We start from the raw sequence: 6,774 nt of genomic DNA on the forward strand, positions 1-6,774 counted from the left end.
CGTGCTCAGCATTACAGATACTGTTTTATTTAATCCAAAGCCTAAATTTTTTGCTTCTGCTATCCTCAACTTCTCCCAGATAAGATCATAAACTCCCTGAGGGCAGAAACCAAAGTTTAGATCTATGTTTTCCTTTCTCACAACTTCCCTACCCAGCCCTCCTCATTTAACTCCCTTACACACATAACTTCCCTTTCTCCCTTGATCTTACACCGCCTCCAGCTTCTGCCTGATTTTGGTGCCTCAAAAGAACTGTCTCATATTTGCCAACTCTACTTTCTCATCCCCCTGGACTTTCATCCCCCTCCACATACTGAAACATCTCCTATCAAGTCACTATTGACCCACATCTTGCCAAAGACAGGTCAATTCTCTGTCCTCATCCTTCTGGACCACTCAGCATTTTCTGACATTAGTTATCACTCCCTCCTGGAAGCACTTTGTTCTCAAAGCTGCCATGATGCCAGGTTCATCTTGTTTTCCTTCTATCTTCCTGCTTACTTCTTAGTTTCTTATCAGCTCCTTCCCCCTTATCAGACCTCCAAGACCTAGTCTTCAACTCTTTTTTCTTTGTTTATACTGTCTAACTAGGTGAGCTCATCAAGTCCCGTGGTTTTAAATACCATTCCTAGGCCAATGATTCCTAAACTTATATTTCCAGCCCCTGCCTTCTCCCCTGAACTTAAAACTTGTGTAACTGTATATTTGATATCTCCATTTGGATGTTTGATAGGCAACTCAAAATTAAGATGAGCACTAAATGAGAAAGTGCAACTCATTATCTCACATCTGTTCCCACTTCCTCATCCCCTCATTCCCCCAGGATTTATCCATCTTTATAATTGGCACCATCAGCCCAGTTACATAGGCCAAAAGGTCAGGAGTTATCCTTGATTCCTCTCATTTCTTCATGTCCCAATCAGTAAGTATTACTGGCTTTACCTCCAAAATATACTCTAACGCATAAACCGACCATCTTTGCCATCTCTCTGCTGTAATCCTGGTCTAAGCCACCATCCAACCAGTCTTCCCATATCTAGTCTTGCCCCACTAAATTCATTACCCATGAGTAAGTGGACTTTATTTTATTTATTTTCAACTCTCCTTCCCTATCTTGGAGTGCTTTTAAATGGTATATCAGATCACCTCACCTCTGACTAAAACTCTGTAGTACCTTCCCATTGCACTGAAAATAAACCTTGCCTTTACTTGCAAAACCTCACAATATCTCATCCCTGTTTACCTCTCCTGAATGGCTCCGCCCTTTGCACACTATGTTCCAGCAACAGCAGCCTTCTTTTTCATTCCTAAAGAGATAAGAAGAGGTAAGCTCAGTCCTGCTCTAATGAATTTTCACTAGCTCTTCCCTTTGCGTGGAATGTTGTCTCCTTATTGGCTAGCTCTGTTTTGTTATTCAGATGTCTGCTTAAATGTCACCTCTTTGGGGAGAACTTCCCTGACTACCTAATATAAAATAACCACCTGGTCCTTATGTATATAACATCACTTTATTTTAATGCTCTATGAAGCATTGATCACCTCCTGATACTTTTAGTTCATTGTCCACACTAGAAAGTTAGCTCAGTGACAGCAGGGACTTTGTGTTGTTCATCACTAAGTCCTCAGCATTTAGAACAGTGCCTGGCACAGAGCAGGAGCGTAATAATTGTTAAATGAATGAATGAATGAATCTACTTTCATTTATTTTTAATATTTTCTCCCCTTCAGTTAAAATGACATAGCCAAGATTCATCTCTTAAAGGGCTTAGAAAGGAGCATGAATTATGAAAGACTAATATTATTTAAATGTAAGCCCTGCTTTGTAAACCAAGGGCAGGGAGCATTTGTACTGCCACGGAAGCATTAAAAAAGATTCAGTTGGGAGTTATTATATAAAACATAAAATTAAATTGGAAACTTTTCAAGGAAGAACTATGCATGCTTTAAAAAAGGATATCAATTTTGTGCATCATAAAAGTAATATGTGTAGGCTATGACTCACAAGAGGAATGTCTAGCCTACTCTTTTCTCTCTTCCTCTCCCTTCCCTATAAATATCATAAAGAAACAGCTGTGACAGGCACTTGAAAGAGCAGCTAACATTTTCTGAGAGCTTACTATGTGCTAGACTCTAAGAGACTTAATGGATTAACTTATTTATTCTTCACAATAACCCTATGAGGAAGGAAAAATTATAATTCCCATTTTACAGACATGAGGCATAGAGAGGTTAAGTAACTTGCCCTGGGTCACACAGTTAATAAGTGGTGGAGCAGGACAAGTTGACTCCAGTGCCCAAGCTCTTAATCACCTACCATGCTGTCCTAGGGGATGGCATTTCAATGTGTCTGAGTGTTTGTCACCACTATAGTCCTCTTCAAGACTACAGAGGAGGGTGAGTAAGGAAAAATACATGGGGGTGTGGAGTTAATGTCAAACCCAATAACCCAAAGGTTTTTCTTTTTTGTACCATGGACCCTTTTGGCAGTCAGGTAAAGTCTATAGATTCCTTTCTCAGAACAATGTTTCTATGTACAAACATTTGGAAGCCAATTATATTAAAATATAGTTCTCAGAATATTAAATCAGCATTTGCTATAGTAATATACATCCTTATTAATGTACGAAATAAGACAAATGGGAGGACAATGGCAGATCTAGTGACTACCGTAATTTCATAGTAGTGTGAGCATAAATGCTATTTCAAAATATTTTTAACTGCTATAATGTGACATAGAAATATCTATTGGTATATCTGTTGGTGACAGTCACAGGTACAGCTAATACTACTATAACTTGTCGCCTACATTAGTAATGAAGGAATTGCTAAATTTCTATTAGAGATTAGTAAAAAAAAAAAAAAAATGTAATTTTTTTTTCCCCATCCAAGATCACAGGCCTCCTGAGTTCTGTCCATGGATATCCTGGGGATTATTTCAGCTGGGTAGGGAGGTCTGTGGGCCTCAGGTTAAAAATCCCTGTGAGCCAAACCTAGGAGAAGTTTTGGGGTAAACTGTGGTGACCCACTGTATGGACAAGAAGTGGGTTAAGAAGAGACCCAGGCAACTGACTGAGAATTCCTGGATTCAGTGGTGTGGTCTGTTTGCCCCTTCCCATAAGCCCGTTGATTGACAATGGAAAATTAAATGAATTAAAACTTGTTCTGTGATATCTGAGAATAATTCCTTAAATGTGTTTCTAACATTTCCTGAAACGCAGTATATTATTACACAAAGTTTAAAAATTAAAGCAAATTTGAGAAAAAACAGATACAAATGGATGGGAGTCTATTTTGGCACTTTGAGGGTTTATAGCTTTGAGACAAATGAGAGGCAGTACACCATGACGGCAAGCCTTCCTCATTCTGCCACCCCCTACTTCCCAGTAACTTCAAAAGTGGTTAGCAGACAACAAAATGGAGATCACAGAATAATTTCAGAGCATGTATGGGACAACCCAAGGTGACCAAGAAATGTACTGAAATCCTGCAGTGATTGGGGCACAGATCAGCACAGTGAAGATAGTAACATGAATGTGACATCACTTGTTACTACAATCTGAATAGTCAGAGGAAATTTGAGTTATATGGAACTTAATTCTACTAGGAAGATTTGTACTATTGTAATAACCATAATAGTTAACATGAATTGAATGTTTACTATGTGCTAGGCACTGTTGGAAGCATTAACATGCATTAACATATTTAATACTTAAAGCAAATTTATGAGGTAAGTGCTATTAAAATCTACATTTTACGGTTAAGGAAACTGAGGTACAGAGAGGTAGAAGCATATTCTTGACTTGATTTAAATGTTGTATTGACTGTACACTAGCTGCTGTAACAACAAACTTTGATATCTCAGTGGTTTAATGCAATATAAAGTTATTTCTCTCACACATATGCCCAATAAGAGCTTGGGTGTTGAGTGACCCAGACTGATGGAAAGGTCTATCGTCTTCGGTACACTACACCCAAAGTCACTCTGAGGTTTCTTGCACCATCCTGAAGGTGAAATACATCCAATTCAACTGGCCAGAATTCTCTTGCCTACACCTAACTGCAAGGGAGGCTGGGAAATTTAGTTGAACTGTGGGCCCAGAGGGAAACAAAACCAGTTTGGCAACCAGCTAGCCAGTCTCGGTCAAACTAACAGATCAGATAACTCTACTGGTTCAAGCAGAAAGCTTCCCCTTTTTCTTTAAAAATGTGCTCCTTAAAGAACTAAAACCATTTTTTTTTTCAGCCGTGTTGCAGGGCATGTGGGATCTTAGTTCCCCAACCAGGGATGGAGCCCGTGCCCCATGCAGTGGAAGCACGAGGTCTTAACCAGTGGACCACCAGAGAAGCCCCCTAAAGGCACTTTTAGATGAGCTTAGTGCATGGCTTTTTTTTTTTTTTTAAAGGGAAAGATAATTATTTGCCTCTATGCTGAGGATATTACCACTAAGCAGGCTCTGAATCTTTCTACATAATTATTGTCAGAAAGCATGGCTTGAGATCAACTCTTTTTATATTCAAATATTGTTTTAGGTCACTGTCCTCCAACATTTAATTGATTTATTGACAAAAATTTATACAGCACATGCACTATGCAGTTACCTGGAAAGTAAAAATTTTTAACTAATTTATTGAGTTCTCTTGACTAATAGAGGCTAGAATGATCTTGACCACATGTGTGTGGAAGAACTTTGGGGCCTGAGGCATTATCTGTCCATGTGATTATGTGGGTTAAGATCTATTTTTTGAGGAAAGTTTTAAGTCTACTTCCAAATGGCAGTAGGATAGTCTTTTTTCAAGCTATCACTCTGTTAGACCCCTTATTTCTCTAAAAGATTGTTAGTCCTATCTTCAGTACCATTGATTTTCAAAACAATTAGCAGAAAGATCATTTCCACTCTAGTTTCTTGCCAGAGAAATGACTTCAGTTCTCTACTACACATTATTCATCAAAAGCTCAGGTGAAAGAATATTCATTGAGGATTACCTGAAGGATAAGTAATCCATCCATTTCTCTAGACATTCTAAATGTTAACCCTGATTCACAGCTGCTAGTATAAGCTGTGTAGCTGGATTGCCTCTGGTCCCTTATAGAACTGCTTTTACTGAGCTGCACTTTGGTTTCATGCATTGAAGCTAGTTCTGAGAGATGGCCCTGGGAATCTTGCTGTTGTGTTTACTGCAGGGATATTGTTGAGGACTTTGACCATTATGTCACAGAGTGACTCATGATGAAGGAGTATTTCTCTCAGATCTTAATACCAGGAAGCTATATTTCTCTTAAGAACTACTTCATTTTTTTTTTATTATGGGCACATTGAATTTCATACTTGTTCATATTTCCCTATTGCTCTGTTCCTGGAAGCTCAGAATCAAATATACAGCCCAGATCTAGTTACTGTTTAGAACTGTATAATATGCACTTTTGTATGTCAGTCCTAACAATTGACTTCATTTTCCTTCTCCTGTTTGTCTTTACTTTTCTTTTTTTTTTTAACATCTTTATTGGAGTATAATTGCTTTACATTGTTGTGTTAATTGCTGCTGTATAACAAAGTGAATAAGCTATATGTCTACATATATCCCCATATCCCCTCCCTCTTGCGTCTCCCTCCCGGCCTCCCTAACCCACCCCTCTGGGTGGACACAAAACACCTAGCTGATCTCTCTGTGATATGCGCCTGCTTAAAAATATGGAACGCTTCACGAATTTGCGTGTCATCCTTGCTCAGGGGCCATGCTAATCTTCTCTGTATCGTTCCAATTTTAGTATATGTGCTGCCTAAGGGAGCACTATCTTTACTTTTCACCTGCATCCCAATTTCTGAATTATTTCCTGTTATATTTCTATAAGTTGCTTCGAATCCTTTTGGGAACGTATAAACTATTTAGATGTTTCAGAACGTATTTGCATGTGTATGTTTTTATATGAAGTAATGCTCAAATATTTGGAATAACAAACAAAAGATTTTGAGCTAGATATTTGCTTAAACACAAGTTTTACCTTAGAGTTCATGTTTGTTTCTTTCCTTGTACTTCACTGATTCTAACATCTGTCCTCCAATTCATGCTTTAAACCCCTCCCACCCTTTTTCTCAAGCTCCTTCTTGATGGCTCCTCAGAGAGGCTTTCTGACCCCCGTTCTCTCTAAAGCTGATGTTTGTCCCCACCTACCTCACCTCATTATTCTCCCTCCCAGCACCCTGCCTTTTTCTTCATAGCACCATCTTTTCAGTTCATTTTATTAATTCACTTGATAGTTACCTGTCTCCACTAGAGAGTGAACATGTGAGGGGAAGTACTATGTTGTTTGCTTCATCTAGGTCTTAAGATGAATGAATCAACATTTCAGCCCCCAAACTGCAGAAAATCTCTTCTCACTCTTTTATACCCCAAGGATAGTTCCCTTTTCTGAACTCCTGAATTTACTCCTGTCTGACCACAATCACCCACCACATTTAAAGGCTTTGATTCCTCTTTGTTTCATGTTTCAAGACGGATTTCCTCAATTACATTGTGAGTTTTTAATTATTTGGCTAATGGATTAGAGGAACACTGGAGGTACAGTCAGTAGTATCTAGATTTCAGCAAGGGATTTAAATAGTCTCTTGTGATATTCATGAGGGCGATGATGACAGAAGGGCATGAAGGGGAGGTAGAAAGAGAGCTTACATTTATTGAGAACTATTTAGATTAGGGAAGAGAAGAACCAGGGAATGCAAGTGACAGGGAGGTAGATTTCAGCTCACTTCTTTAACAATGAGGGTAAGCCAAAAA

The 6,774-nt window shown here is 38.7% G+C and overlaps 1 non-coding gene across 1 annotated transcript; it reads right to left on the reverse strand.

The window, feature by feature from the left end:
* Window positions 1–5,684: 5,684 nt before the first annotated feature.
* LOC112063658 (U6 spliceosomal RNA) lies at window positions 5,685–5,791 on the reverse strand. Its single transcript, XR_002891100.1, has one exon. It is a non-coding gene; the product is annotated as a U6 spliceosomal RNA (small nuclear RNA).
* Window positions 5,792–6,774: the final 983 nt, after the last annotated feature.

This window comes from Physeter macrocephalus, chromosome 16 (assembly GCF_002837175.3).
Source record: "Physeter macrocephalus isolate SW-GA chromosome 16, ASM283717v5, whole genome shotgun sequence".
In the NCBI taxonomy this organism is placed as follows: domain Eukaryota; kingdom Metazoa; phylum Chordata; class Mammalia; order Artiodactyla; family Physeteridae; genus Physeter; species Physeter macrocephalus.